The 16,711-nt window shown below is 38.9% G+C and overlaps 1 protein-coding gene across 2 annotated transcripts in view; it reads right to left on the reverse strand.

Annotated features, from left to right (window-relative positions):
* The window catches only part of WWP2 (WW domain containing E3 ubiquitin protein ligase 2), a 200,473-nt gene extending 184,670 nt beyond the window's left edge, over positions 1 to 15,803 (reverse strand). For both annotated transcript variants that reach the window (XM_053699468.1, XM_053699467.1), the window contains exon 1: positions 15,786 to 15,803. The gene's annotated coding sequence lies outside the window, so the exon portion shown is untranslated. The remainder of the gene's footprint in view (positions 1 to 15,785) is intronic.
* Positions 15,804 to 16,711: the final 908 nt, after the last annotated feature.

Below are 16,711 nucleotides of genomic sequence, written 5' to 3' on the forward strand. Positions count from 1 at the left end.
GATAGAGTACAGAATAGGTACTCTGGGAAATTTGGTGGTACAAAATTCCAAAATATGTTCTGATAGAAAGCCTTGTTCCAATCCCAATGTTAAAAGGGTATCTAATTGTGTTTTGTACACGTTAGTGGGGTCATTGGTTAATGATTTATATGTATTTACATCAGACAGCTGATCCAAAATGTCATTTCTATAATCAGTATAGTTAAGTAACACTATGGCCCCGCCCTTATCGGCGGGCCTAATTACAATGGAGGAATCAGCTTGAAGGGTTTGAATAGCCCTCTGTTCATCCCTAGATAAATTGTGTTTCCACAGTGTTTCTGTTTGCTCAGTATCAAGGTCTTGAGAGACCATTCTTAGAAAAGTTTTAGTACTAGAGCTACAATTAACAGGCTCAAATGTGGTCGGTAACTTGCATTTGAGTTCAACCTGGGTTTTAGTACAAGTAGTTTCTTTATTCTGAAAAAAATCCCTAATTTTAAAGGGATCTATTTAGTTTATATAGATCAAATTTCAAATCAAATTCAGACGGGTGCACTTGGGGCAAAAGAAAGGCCTTTATTAAGTACTTCCCGCTCACTCACCGTGAGTGTGTGTGTACTAAGATTAATAATTATGTCCTCTGGCGTGGACGTTTTGGGGGCCTGTGTCTGATGCCCCGCCCTCCTAATGTGGGGTCTGTTGTGTCTCCACCTCCCCGTGATCGTGTAGTTACCCCTAAAAAATGTGTCGGTGTAGATTGTGATCTTGGCTCATATTGAGGATATTGGTTGTGTTGTCTAAATGTACTGGGAGGTGTGAAAGGTGTTCCTGATGAATTGCTATCCGTATCAGTGGAATCCCCCCCCACTGGTATCTATAGTATCAAAGTGTCAGGAACATTACGTGAAAGGATGGCTAATCATCGATATGCCATAAGGACCGCCATCAAGGAAGGAACTTCTGAGCAGCCTGTGGCGCGACATTGCGCGAATGAGGGACATTCGGTCTCCTCGATACGGTATATATTGATAGATCATATACCTCCGCTGGAACGAGGTGGAGACCGCAACAAACAGCTTCTGAAATGTGAAGCACAGTGGATGTTCCGCCTGGGGCCTATCATACCTGGTGGCCTGAATTCTATGCCAGACTTTAAAAATCTATTATAGTGTGCTACCAACTTGGGGTACAACCGGGGTGGCATGGTGGCTCTGAGTTGCACTTCGCGGTGTCCCCTCTTGTTGTAGGGGGTTCCCCGCATTGTTCTCTCAGCACTGTGGGTTGGGATCATTTTTGATTCCAATACATAACGTGGAAGCCTGGCCTACCTGTGTTAATTACTCACATCTGCACCTAAAATCTTAATAGTCTAGGCAATATGGAACTTTGTGTGAAATACATGATAATAATTACTGCACGTAGTCTTTACCTTAAATTTACAAATCTTCATTATGTTTGAAAAATATTTATCAATTGATATTAAGTGCGATTTATACTTTCTATCATAGATACACGATCCTGATGTGGGTTAGACATATACCCTCAAATGAACCCCATATTTCATACCGGGATGCTAGCTACCTAACACCTATTAGATATATTGGACAGGTAACATGTCTATCCTTGATCTAACTAATATATTTATTGACTGTCATAACCTGTCCAGTTTCTTAGGCAGCCTATCTGCCGTCATGTCTATGAATACATTTATCCATTGATACGGTTTATATGTATCATCCACCTTACAAAGTATTTATTCTTAGATACAATATTGGTATAATGTATGGACGGCGATATCACTCCTGGTCTCAAGGTAGACAGAGGTGTGCACTGCATATATAGGTTTAAATCAGTCACATTAGCCCTCCTATTTATCTCAGTGCTTGTAGTTAGTTCAGCCTTATCCCAGCTCATATCCATCACTTGTAATTCTACAACGAAGTTTATAGTTTTCCATTAACATATTATAAATATTGGGTATGGGCTATTAATGGCACAACAATGTAATCCAATTTAATTTTGATTTTAATTTCCTTCGATATGTTTCACCTTAGGGATTAGGTATTTATCATATCCCGTCTTAAAATTTTTAAAAATATATATAGTCTGAGTTATTCACTTTAAATGTATGTATGCATTTGAGCAGCCGTCTATTGTTGTCTCTATGGCAACGGTTGCTATAACAATGGACACATACACCACACAGTTTGACACGATAAATGGAGTATATTAACAATGTTGATAGTTTTAAGCACTTATCACTCCACACCGACACATGATGTATATTACCTGGAAGCTAATCAGGTTTTTTGAGTCTCTTTTGAGATTTGTGATGTAAATGCATAAAATTCGTAAGTTGCACTAAACCGGAAGTGACGTTTCAAACTTCCGGTATTAGCCAAGACGGTGGAATGCATTATGCGTTCCACTGCCGATAATTTCGCCGCGAAAGCTGGGGGAGATGTGAGGTTTGTGATTGGTACACTTTGGTTGTAAAACACTATAAAATGTTTGATTATTGTCACTATTGTATGCTGATGATGGGGTTATAATACCCCGAAAACGTTCCACATTAAAAGTTTGAAAAAAAGACCTGTGAGTGCAAACGTCTGTTCCTGTATTTTGCCATATCTTTGCACCCAGGCTGTCGGCAATTGGTGGGTTAAGCTGGAAGATGTATAATATATATATATATATATATATATATACACATACACATACACACATATACATACATATACATATATATATACATATACATATATATATATATACATATACATATACATATACATATACACACACACACACATATATATATATATATATATATATATATATATATACACACATACATATGCAGAGAGAAGTGCACTCACAGGAATGAACAACTGACTCAATACCATTGTTAGCCTGTTCTATGGCGATTTACCACCTGGGTGCAGCTTTTTTAGCCCAGTAATGCTTTTCACAGAGAAGAACTTTCCTGTAGTATATCAGTCTGATCCCGCCTATTACGGTCAGTCCAGCACCGAAATACCAGGCAATTCCTCTCTGAACAAGGAACACAGCAACCCCAGACGATCGTTTCGGCCTTCATTGGGCCTCGTCAGTGAGGTGTAGCCATATTCCTCTAAGCACACTGAGCAAGGAGTCAACGTCTGGTTGCCCCTTTTTCCCATAGGGAGACTAAATACATACAGAGAGAAGTGCACTCACAGGAATGAACAACTGGCTCAATACTATTGTTAGCCTGTTCTATGGCGATTTACCACCTGGGTGCAGCTTTTTTAGCCCAGTAATGCTTTTCACAGAGAAGAACTTTCCTGTAGTATATCAGTCTGAACCCGCCTATTACAGTCAGTCCAGCCCCGAAATACCAGGCAATTCCTCTCTGTATATACACATATATATATATATATATATATATATATCTACACACACACACACATACATACATACATACATACATAACACCAACACTGTGTAATTTACAGTCATGTGAAAAAGAAAGTACACCCTCTATGAATGCTATGGTTTTACATATCCGGACATAACAACAATCATGTGGTCCTTAGCAGGTCTTAAAATTAGGTAAATACAACCTCAGATGAACAACAACACATGACATATTACACTATGTCATGATTTATTTAACAAAAATAAAGTCAAAATGGAGAAGCCATGTGTGAAAAACTAAGTACACCCTTCTCTCTAAAAAGAACAGGGCCGCACTGCCTAGGTTTGCAAATTTGGATCTGAATAAACCACAAGACGTCTGGTACAATGCTTTTTGGACAGACAAGACCAAAGTGGAGATGTTTGGCCATAACGCACAGCACCACATTTGGCAAAAACCAAAACACAGCATGTCAGCACAAACACCTCATACTAACTGTCAAGCAGGGCGGTGGAGAGGGGTGATGATTTTGGCTTATTTTGCAGCCATAGGACCTGGGCACCTTGCAGTCATTGAGTTGACCATTAATTCCTCTGTATACCAAAGTATTCTAGAGTCAAATGTGAGGCCATCTATCCAACAGCTAAAGCTTGGCTGAAATTGTGTCATGCAACAGGACAATGATCCCAAGCACACCAGCAAATCTTTAACAGAATCTGATAAAGTCATACATAAAACAATTACTTCAAGTTATTGCTGCTAAAGATGGTTCTACAAGCTATTGAATCATAAGGTGTTATATTTATTTATTTATTTTTACACATGGTTTCTCCATTTTGGCTTTATTTTTGTGAAATAAATCTTGGCACAGTGTAATATGGCATGTGTTGTTGTTCATCTGAGGTTGTATTTTCTTTTTCACATTACTGTATATTGTAAAAAGAAAGTATATAGTCCTTAACCCCTTAACGACCAAGGACGTACGCCACACGTCCTCTAAAAAAATACACTTAATGACCGAGGACGTGTGGCGTACGTCCTTGGTCTGGAAAGCAGCTGGAAGCGATCCTGCTCGCTTCCAGCTGCTTTCCGGTTATTGCAGTGATGCCTCAACATCGAGGCATCCTGCAATAACCCCCCTTGGCCATCCGATGCAGAGAGAGCCACTCTGTGGCCCTCTCTGTACCGGACATCGATGGCCGGTTTCGTTGGTGGGTGGGAGCCAGTCTGGGAGGCGGGTGGGCGGCCATCGATGGGCCGTATGATGTGGCGGGGGGCGGGATCGTGGGCGGGAACGCCGGGTGCGCGCGCGGGTGCGCGCGCGTGCACGAGGGTGCGCGCGCGCGCGCGGGGGGGGGGTAGGAAGCGGGTGGGAACCGCTACACTACAGAACATGTATGGGGGAAAAGTGGCAGTGATTGCCAAAAATATATATATTTATATCGATCTAAGAGATCTGGGAGGGGTGGTGGGTTTGTCTTTTGGGGGGGGGCAAGCTACACTACAGAAAACTATTTTAAAATAACAATAAAACAAGGTTTTACTATAAACTGGGTACTGGCAGACAGCTGCCAGTACCAAAGATGGCTACTAATAAGTTAGAGGGGGATGGGTAAAGAGCTGTTTGGGGGGTATCAGGGAGGTTGGGGGCTAAGGGGGGATCCTCCAGAGCAGCATATGTAAATATGCATTTTTTTTTATTTATGTTTTATCAAGGATAGCTTTTTTTTTTAGTACTGGCAGACTTTCTGCCAGTACTTAACATGGCGGGGACAATTGTGGGGTGGGGGAGGGAAGAGAGCTGTTTGGGAGGGATCAGGGGGTGTAATGTGTCAGGTGGGAGGCTGATCTCTACACTAAAGCTAAAATTAACCCTGCAAGCTCCCTACATGCTACCTAATTAACCCCTTCACTGCTAGCCATAATACACGTGTGATGCGCAGCGGCATTTAGCGGCCTTCTAATTACCAAAAAGCAACGCCAAAGCCATATATGTCTGCTATTTCTCAACAAAGGGGATCCCAGAGAAGCATTTACAACCATTTGTGCCATAATTGCACAAGCTGTTTGTAAATGATTTCAGTGAGAAACCTAAAATTGTGAAAAATTTTACTTTTTTTTTTATTTAATCGCATTTGGCGTTGAAATGGTGACATGAAATATACCAAAATGGGCCTAGATCAATACTTAGGGTTGTCTACTACACTACAATAAAGCTAAAATTAACCCTACAAGCTCCCTACATGCTCCCTAATTAACCCCTTCATTGCTGGGCATAATACACGTGTGGTGCGCAGTGGCATTTAGCGGCCTTCTAATTACCAAAAAGCAACACCAAATCCATATATGTCTGCTATTTATGAAAAAAGGGGATTGCAGAGAAGCATTTACAACCATTTGTGCCATAATTGCACAAGCTGTTTGTAAATAAATTCAGTGAGAAACCTAAAGTTTGTAACAAAATGTGTGAAAAAGTGAACAATTTTTTTTATTTGATCGCATTTGGCGGTGAAATGGTGGCATGAAATATACCAAAATGGGCCTAGATCAATACTTTGGGATGTCTTCTAAAAAAATATATATACATGTCAAGGGATATTCAGGGATTCCTGGAAGATATCAGTGTTCCAATGTAACTAGCGCTAAGTTTGAAAAAAAGTGGTTTGGAAATAGCAAAGTGCTTCTTGTATTTATTGCCCTATAACTTGCAAAAAAAAGCAAAGAACATGTAAACATTGGGTATTTCTAAACTCAGGACAAAATTTGGAAACTATTTAGCATGAGTGTTTTTTGGTGGTTGCAGATGTGTAACAGATTTTGGGGGTCAAAGTTAGAAAAAGTGTGTTTTTTTCCATTTTTTCCTCATATTTTAAATTTTTTTTATAGTAAATTATAAGATATGATGAAAATAATGGTATCTTTAGAAAGTCCATTTAATGGCGAGAAAAACGGTATATAATATGTGTGGGTACAGTAAATGAGTAAGAGGAAAATTACAGCTAAACACAAACACTGCAGAAATGTAAAAATAGCCTTGGTCCCAAACGGACAGAAAATGGAAAAGTACTCTGGTCACTAAGGGGTTAAAGGGACACTAAACCCAAAATTTTTCTTTCATGATTCAAGTAGAAAATACAATTTTAAACAACATTCCAATTTACTTCTATTATCTATTTTGCTTCATTCTTAAGCTATCCTTTATTGAAGAAATAGCAATGCATATGGGGGAGCCAATCACACAAGGCATCTATGTGCAGCAACCAATCAGCAGCTACTGAGCCTATCTAGATATGCTTTTCAGCAAAGTGTGTCAAGAGAATTAAGCAAATTAGATAATAGAAGTAAATTATTAAGTTGTTTAAAATTGCATACTCTTTCTAAATCATGAAATAAAAAATTTGGGTTTCATGTCCCTTTAACTGGTGCTGAATCAAAGAGTGAAGTTATGTTAAAGACTGGGAGCAACTGGTGAAGCAGGACCTCATTTACATAATACAAAGCTAAAGATTGAGCTTTTAGGAATAAAGCATTATGAATTCCACTCCATCAATGGAAGGAAAGGCAGACAGAATCCTTGAAAAAAGCGGAAGTATTTTGGTGAAACGTACGTCGAGAGAGTTGACACACGCAGAGACTGACACGTCAGAGCAGGTGGGGACTTTACAGACGCTGTTTATGAGATCGTTGGAAAAAGCTGAGTGGCAGTGTACGTTCTCATAACCATAGAGCTGGCATAGTGTGCTTTGGTCCTTATAAGCCCTTTGTGTTTTGTCTTTAAAGTTTTGTTATTTTTATTAATATTTTTTTTACTGGATTTGTCCAAGCTGTTTGACTTTCCTTCCACTGAAGATAGAGCAAGCAATATCAAACAACTTAACAACTGGTTTATATTATCAAATTTGCTTTGTTCTCTTGGTATCCTATATTGAAAGGTAAACCTAGGTAGGCTGGTAGAAGCATGCACATGTCTTTAGAATTATATGGCAACAGTGTTTGCTGCCATGTATAAAATTCCAATAAAATTGTTGCAAACACAGCTGCCAGATAATTAAAGACATATGCACGCTTCAAAAATCACCTAGGATTACTCTTTAACAAAGGATACCAAGAGAACTAAGCACAATTAATAACAGAAGTAAATTGGAAAATAGTTTAAAATTATATGCTCTATACCAGTGGTTCTCAAAGTGGGGTCCCCGAACCCCAGAGGGTCCGTGATCCATAGCTTGGGGGTCCGCAAAAAAATTGGCTATTTTTACTATCTTATTTTTTTTACTGCCTGCAACTTCTCTTTTATTGAACTTTTGTGCTTCTAATTTGACAGTGCCTGGAAAACGCTGTTTGGGAGGTTGCAATTTGACCTACTACTCCTCCTCCTACCTGTTCATTTCTCCTTTATTCACTTGCATATTGTCCGGACCTATATCCGTTTAGTTTTGGAGAGCAATATCACGCTGATGTTACTAATGATGCGGCTTCTAAACTGAACCTGAAAAGTGAGCCTCCATATAAACTGTTTCAGCAATGTGTGGAATCTGAACTAACGTATGTTCATATTTGGGGGAGATAGGTCTTCATTAACCTGGAGCCATAACTTTGTCTATAATCCTTTTGATTTGCTGTGTGAGTGTTGAAATATTTCACTGCGTCTGTTACTCCCGACCACGCTAGCTTTGGACCAATAGAATCTTAGTTTATTTATGACTGTGACACATCAAGTCAATCTGCCATGAATTAATAATTTCACTCAAGCAGCAACAAAACGTTGTTGTTGCTGCTTAGCTTGGCTTATGACCGTGTTACTGAAGCGACCATGGAGAAATAGCTTAGGCAGTCAACCTCGTCAAGTGATGGTAGGCCCAAACTAACCAAATTGAGAAAATATGATGACAGCTATATTCAGTTTGGTTTTATTGAGAACAGAGACGGGAGACCAAAATGTGTCATATGTCTTAAGGTGCTAGCTAACGAAGCCATGAAGCCAGCCAAGCTAAAGCAACATTTAATCACAAAGCACAGTGAATATCAGGGTAAAACCAAAGACTTTTTCCATAGAAAGAGCGAGGAATACACCCGCCAGAAAAAACTGATGGTGACCCTGGCCTCAACTTCCGAGAAAGCACAGAAGGCTTCATATTTGATAGCTCAATGGATTGCTAGAAGTAAAAAGCCACACACAATTGGAGAATTGAAGAACTTGCGGATGACATTCAGTCACAGCTACTGGATAGATTGCGTACCTGTGAGAAATGTTCTATTCAGTTGGACGAATCTACAGACATTGCTGGTGCGGCTCAGTTGATCGTTTTGCTTCGCTATCCTGGGAGGACAACGGGTGAAGAAATATTCAGACTCTTGGATGCTTTCATGACTCAAGCGGGACTTACCTGGGAAATATGTGCGGCTGTTTGTACGGATGGTCCGGCGGTGATGACGGGCAGAAAAAGTGGGGTTGATGCGCGGATAAAGGCTGTCAACCCGAAGTTTATGGCTATGCACTGTATGCTGCATCAACAGGCGCTTGCATCAAAAGATATGGAACCTAACCTTCACATTGTTTTAAACACAGCTGTGGCGGCAGTTAATTTTGTGAAGTCAAGGGCACTGCAGACACGTTTGTTTGGACAACTTTGTAGGGAGATGGAGGCTGGGCATGACACACTGCTATATCACTGTGAAGCGTGATGGCTTTCTCGTGGTAAAGTTTTGCAGCAGGTGTTCGAGCTACGTAGTGAGATGGCGGAGTTTATGAGAGAGCACAAACCCGATTTCGCAGAGTTTTTTTCCAATCCAGATTTTGTAGCCAAATTGGCATATCTTGCTGACATATTCAACTTGATCAAAAGCCTCAACCTCTCAATCCAAGGAGGCTATGCATCTATCCTGGAAGTCAGCAACAAAATCACCACCTTTATGAAGAAAACGGAGCTATGGAGAAAAAGGATACGAGACGGAGTAACAGACATGTTTCCCCAAATGACAGAATTTCTGCACCAAAACAACCTGTCTGTGGCTATAGTGAGCGAAGTAGCCATCTCTCACCTCACTGCACTAAGCAAGCACTTCAACTGTTACTTCTCCAATGTGAACACCGATGCCTGGGACTGGGTGCGGGATCCCTTTGCCCCAACTGTAACAACAAGTGGCCTTACTGGTAAGGCAGAAGAGGAGCTTTTGGACTTATCCTCTGATAGGACATTGAAGGCCCGATTCCAGCAGGTGTCTTTTGCTGATTTCTGGCCCTACCTGTCACATAAGTATCCTGAACTCACTGCTGAGGCAATGAGAATATTGCTACCCTTTCCTACCACATACCTCTGTGAGTCATCATTCTCAACTTTGACTGCAATGAAGACTAAGTACAGAGCTTGCTTGCATGTGGAGAATGATCTGAGAGTCTGCTCGTCATCCATCCCTCCAAGAGTGGATAAACTGTGTAGTGAGAGACAGGCTCATCCATCTCATTAAGGATGTTATAAAAGTAATAAGTTTAATTACTATGATGTTTGCTGTAACTGTCTCTTGAAAACTTCAATTAATTTATTATTTTAAAGTTGAAACACAAAGTTAAACTCATCTTTAGACTGGCAATTTTAAATGCCAGCGTTGCTACTGTTGATTTTATAAAAGTTGTTAATAAAAATGACAAAGTAAATGCTGTCAAGTTGAGTCCAAATGCACTTTGAATAAAATTACTCTGAAGTGTAAATTGAAATGTGTTTCTGTTAATAACAGTGAAACAGGTCTGAATTATTTAGGTTGAAATGTTTAATAATTAAAATACTTCCAATGGCAACTAAGACTACAAATTGTAATAAGCATATGCTTACTTAGTAATAATATTACAAGGGGGTCCTTGGAAAATTTTCTCCCCTGTAAAGGGTCCCTGGCGCAAAAAAGTTTGAGAACCCCTGCTCTATACAATCCATTTAAATGTCCTTTTGTTTTTATTGTACCTTTAACCAACTACGTAATACTAGCACAAATATGCACACCACTACCACTTCTCATTAAAATTATAGGGGTGTGCTATTTTTTAATTAGGTACGAACCGCTTTGGTCAAACATTTTGCTCTGGATAAAATGCATTTAAACTAACAACATATCCAATTGTGCGTTAATGTTCTTGTGAAGCCAAGGTCAAAAAATGCACTATGCATTATCAATAGTGCTCAACTTGTAATCTAGCCCTATGTGTTTAACCACCACAATGTGTTAAACACATAGGTAAAATCCCACTTCAGAGCCACAAGCACTACAGCTCCAGAGCTGAAAAAAGTCAGTCATTTGTGGGGTCTTATGACTGCCGCTGCAAATTGGCTCACAAGTTGTTTCCTGCTTAGGACGAGCAATTCTCTTCAGCTCCCAAGTGAGTCTTTACCTATGTGTTAGCAGGGGTTAAACTGCTGTAATAAATTAGAGGATATAGTTTTTGCTCTAGAATGTCCTTTTTTAAGTAGTCATATGAAATACTGAAACCTTTAAGTGTGTAATGTTTAAATAGCGATTAAAGTTAAAGTAAATCCTAGCGTTTTACAAACGCTAGGATTTACTATTGAAACAAATAAAGGGCACTTTTATTCATGAAGTATAAGATACTTCATATAGAAAACTCCTTTATTTGATTCAATCGATCACTGCTCTTAGTCTTAGAAACGTCCACGAAGGGCTGACAGCAGTCGCCACCTGGATGAGCTGCAACTGCCTAAAGCTGAACACAGACAAGACCGAAGTCCTCCTCCTCGGTCCCACCACATCCGTTTGGAATAACTCCTGGTGGCCCACAGCCTTCGGACACCCTCCAACCCCCAACGACCATGCACGAAATCTAGGCGTCATCCTGGACTCATCGCTCTCCATGGTCCGGCAAATCAATGTTGTCTCTTCTGCATGCTTCCACACATTTCACCTGCTGCGAAAGATCTTCAAATGGATCCCAACCGAGACCAGGAAGACTGTCACTCAAGCCCTCGTCAGCAGCCGACTGGACTATGGTAATGCACTCTACGCCGGCACCACCATCAAGCTCCAAAAGAGACTACAGCGCATCCAGAACGCCTCGGCCAGACTAATCCTTGACATCCCTCGTCAATGCCACATCACCAAACAGCTGCGGGACCTGCACTGGCTCCCCATCAACAAAAGAATAACCTTCAAGCTTCTCACCCACGCATTCAAGGCCCTCCACAACATCGGTCCCGGATACTTGAACCACCGCGTTACCTTCTACACCCCTGCCAGACAACTTCGATTGTCATCCCCCGCATCAGGAAAACCACAGCGGGAGGCAGATCCTTCTCTCACCTGGCAGCCAAGACTTGGAACACCCTCCCGCTGCACCTCAGACAAGCTACCACCCTAACTAAGTTCAGAAAGGACCTCAAGACCTGGCTCTTCGACTGAACTGCAACCCTCAGCGCCTTGAGACCCTTACGGGTAAATTGCCGCGCTTTACAAGAACCCAATAGATAGATAGACAGCAGCGCAAGACTAAAAAAAAATTTGGCTAAGAGGTGACGTTTTCACCTCTTAGCCAATAGCCATACAGTAAATCCGGCTTGGAGCCCATGGGAGCCGGATTTACCGCATGGCTATTAGCTAAGAGGTGAAAATGTCACCTCTTAGCCAAAAAATTTTTTAGCCTTACGCTGCTGTAGCAGCTAAGAGCGGCGATCGATTGAATCAAATAAAGGAGCTTTCTACATGAAGTATCTTATAATTCATGAATGAAAGTGCCCTTTATTTGTTTCAAAGATTTACTTTCAGTTTCATTCATAACTCACAAGAACCAGGGAGCCACAACACCTAGAATTTCACTTTTTGCTCCTAATTTGTTGAATTATGCTACATATAATTATTCATTTTAAAAAAATCTGGTTCGCACTTACGTATGATAATAAAGTCTGTTGAATCTTGAAATATCTAAAGATACCTTTCTTTCATTTTATATAAAAACAAGGGTATTTTAAAATGCTTTAAAGCTTTTTTTAATTTTAATTTAAAAATATGTGCTAAGTCCTAATAGAAATTAACTCACTTTTTATGACTGTTAAGACCTGTCTCTGTCCACCAACATCAGACTCAGATCATGAAGAGAGCTTGAATACCAAGATATACAATTTACTGTCAATGCTAGTTTCAATTAAAATAGCTTATAATTAAACTTTTCATGCAAGAAAAACTCAAATATTTTTTATATACAATATTCCTTCAAGTCAAGATTTCATGATAAAAAAACATAAAGCTGACACTTAAAAACACCATTCCACAACAGTATCATAAGTCTACTGTTTTTCCCTTACTGTAAAGCACCTCCCACACTTGTTTTGATATTAAACAATTGAATTTAAAAATATGCCTAATGGTGCCTCCTATGCAAAAAGAACAGAAAATAAATTGTCAGAAAATGATAAGTGTTTTTCTATTAAAGGGATAGTTTAGTCAAAATTAAACTTTTGTGATTCACATAGAGCATATAATTGTAAGCAGCTTTCTATTTTACTCCTATTATCATTTTTTCTTTATTTGAAAAAGTAGGAATGAGTCAGTCCATTTTTGGTTAAGCACCTGGGTAGTGCTTGCTGATAGACGTATAAATGTAGCCACCAATCAGCAAGCGCTACGCAGGTGCTGCACCAAAAATGTGCCAGCTCCTAAGCTTACATTCTGAATCATCAAAGTTTAATTTTGATTAGACTATCCCTTGAAATCATTATTTTTAATGCTACAAAACTTAAAACAATACAATAAATTATTTAAACATATTGCTAATCTAATCCATGTGTTTGTGTTCCTTAAAAAGAAAATTGATGATCCACACTTTAAAGGGATACTAAACCCAAATAGTTTCATTCATGATTCAGATAGAGCAGCAATTTTAAGCAACGTTCTAATTTACTCCTATTATCAAATTTTCTTCATTCTCTTGTTATCTTTTTTTGAAAAAGCAGGAATAGAAGCTTTGGAGCCAGCCTATTTATGGTTCAGTACCCTGGATGGGGCTTGATGATTGGCGGCTACATTTAGCCATCCAATCAGCAAGTGCAACCCAGGTTCTCAACCTAAAATGGGTTGTCTCCAAAGCTTTTATTTCTGCTTTTTCAAATAAAGATAGCAAGAGAACAAAGAAAAAAAATTCATAATCGGAGTAAATTAGAAAGTTGCTTAAAATTGCAAGCTCTATCTGAATCATTAAAGAAAATATTTGGGGTTACTATCCCTTTAATGAACACCTTCATGGAATTAAATTGATAGGTTTATCTCTAGCATATTGCATTATAGACTTTTTTTTTAATTTACTGTTCTGTAATTACCTCCCCCAACAACGCTGATCTATCATTCTCCCTCTCTTGTTCTTCCTTGTCTGGGTCTTTCAAATCAAACAACATTGAATTTCTTTCTCTGCTAGTTAGCTCACATCTTCTTTACCAGATTCAATCTCATTTATGCATCTACAGCTGCTTCAACTAACACCTGTCCTGCATGTGCTAATCTGTCATTCTCTCTTGTGTTCATTAGTCCTCCAATCCCATGGGTTTCTCATTTAATCCCAAACACAGTCTTCAATTCATCATTATCTATTGGATTCTCTGGATCTCCATAACACATTTCTTCTAATCCCATCCCTATTTCAATTTTCTCTTTAGAACCTTAAAGGAACACTGAACCCAAAAAAAAAATTCTCTAGTAAACTGGAGAATGTTGTTTTTAACTATAACGGTCATTTAAAGGGCCGTTATATTTAAAAACAACATTCTCCAATTTACTAGAGCACGTCATTTTATTACTATTGACCCTTAAAGGGTTGCCACCCAGGCCATGTTTTCCTAAACACTTATAAGTTATACATGTTGTCCAGGGAGGAACATGTATTGTGCTGTTCATCCGCACTGTTCATGTGATGTCCAGATGAACAATACATAATCCCCTCTGCTTACACCGCAACATGCGTAAGTCATAAGTGTCTAGGAAAACATGACCAGGGTGGCATCCCTAGTTTAAGTCCAGAAAAAAGGTTAAACAAATAGCTAAAGAACCACTGAGAAGCTGCAGAGAACACGACCCAGACATGTAGTTTGTACTGCTGATCAGCTCAGTGGAAGTTTCCTCTTGGGACCAGCGGCTCCCAAGCTGTGCTTTAAAGGGACATTGAACCCAATTTTTTTCTTTTGTTATTCAGATAGAGCATGTAATTTTAAGCAACTTTATAATTTACTCCTATTATTAAATGTTCTTCATTCTCTTGTTATTTTTATTTGAAAAGCAAGAATGTAAGTTTAGAAGGTGGACCATTTTTTATTAACAACCTGGGTTGTTCTTGCCGATTGGTGGATAAATTCATCCACCAATAAACAAGTGCTGTTCAGGGTTCTGGACTTTCTTTTTCAAATAAAGGTAGCAAGAGAATGAAGAAAAATTGATAATAGGAGTAAATTAGAAAGTTGCTTAAAATTGCATGCTATATTGCATGCTAAAATTTGGGTTCAATATCCCTTTAACTTTGCAAGTTTTAAACACATAGATTTGCATGGTTAATAGTGATAAAATTACATGTTGTAACAAATGTCATGTTTCACTCAGATGGCCCTTTTAACATTTTTGCTCTAATCCCCTTTCTTTTCAACAAGCTATGGACTCAATATTATTCATCTCTAGTCATCAAGTAAACCTAACAGGCAATAATTTAAAAAGTAATTCCCAACCTGATGAGCACAGTGATTGGACATCTGATCAGTACGAAGAAAAAGATGGAAATAGTCAAATGCTTAGAAATGTGGGTTATGAGATGACCAAGTTTTAGTGAATCAGCTACCCAGAAAAACATGCTTATCCACTATTATTCTCACACTCTTTCATATCTTTGACTCACTCTCTTATTATCATAATCCTCCTTCACTTTACTCCCCTATATAAGACTTTCTTAGTTTCTACTTTCTGTGTTTGCTCTTCACTATCACATAACCTGTATAATTTAATACATATTTATCCTTTGTTCTACTTTTCTAACATTCAAACCGTTCACTGTTTCTTATCCTTATATTTTCATTGTGTTTACACCACCCTTTGTCTTGTAATTCTCTGCCACCCAACTGTATTCTGATGGTCTTTCATTTCCATTTTATCACATCAAGTACCCCTTAGAAATGATGGTTATCTGTCCCTATCCATTTAATGTATTCCTTTTTTACGTCACTCCCTCTCTTTCTCATATATCCACTGCCCATCTTACATCCCCCATCGACCCCTTTTGTCATCTCGTCTGTCTCATCACCTGACACTTTTACTATATGTTATATACTCGAATTCTTTATATTCTGACTTTCCTCACATTGCTTTGTCTCAACCACCCTCTTTATCGTTATCCATCCTCCTCTATGTTGACATTTACCTGCTATTGCTTTACCTTTCTGCTTCACTTCCGCCTCCTGCACTTTTGGTCATGTGATCTTCAGTGTTATCACCTGACCCGGAAGAGAGCTTGTTGGTGTACCGGAAGTAAAACTGTTCGTATGAAGCTTGCGTTCTGCCATTTTACTTGGGGCAAAACACTATGTCATGTCGTATCACTTTTAATTACAGAAATAAAGACTATTGTTTGCAGCTTTGTTGCATCTGACAAATACACTTGACACAAATAAAAAAAAGTCTCTACTCGTAACTCGTTTAAGGTCTGGTGAAAAGGATCATTAGCTGCCTACTGGGCATTTAGGCTGACGCTTGAAAATGTGATATTTATTCTTGCAAAAGTAAAACACTGGCAATTTATGTTCAGCAGATCATTGGATTTCACTGGACTGAATCAAATACTCATCTGACTAAAGCCTTTAGCCAATAACATTTGGAAAAAAGAAAATAGGAAACCCCAATCTCGCACAATGTTCTGTGCCAGACAGTACCCAGTCTCAACAAAAATGTATGCACAGAAAGGGGTGTGTTGCTATGCAGCAGTACAAGTGTCATTACAGAGCATGTTAGTGGGCAAGATATCTGCTAATAATGCTAATCAAAATGTTTGCAGTGAGAAGACCCAATGTATCAGGACTGCAGTAACATTTTACAACTGTCTATCTTGAAGAAGTTGAAAATCTGTATTTTGGGCAAATGTTATTAAAGGGACAATAAGATTTTTTATATACAATGTATTAATTATTCCTGTTGCCCCTTTTCATATAATTGATTTTCATTTTGAAAAAAATTAAGTTTTCTCATTCTCAGAACTTGAAAACGCCCCCTGATAAATTTTCACAGCTAACCCTGCTACAAATCTTTCCCTAATTGGGTTTAAAGGGACAACATTTTCTTTTTTGATTCAGATAGAACATACAAGCT

The sequence above is a fragment of the Bombina bombina genome, chromosome 1 (genome assembly GCF_027579735.1).
Source record: "Bombina bombina isolate aBomBom1 chromosome 1, aBomBom1.pri, whole genome shotgun sequence".
Taxonomy (NCBI): domain Eukaryota; kingdom Metazoa; phylum Chordata; class Amphibia; order Anura; family Bombinatoridae; genus Bombina; species Bombina bombina.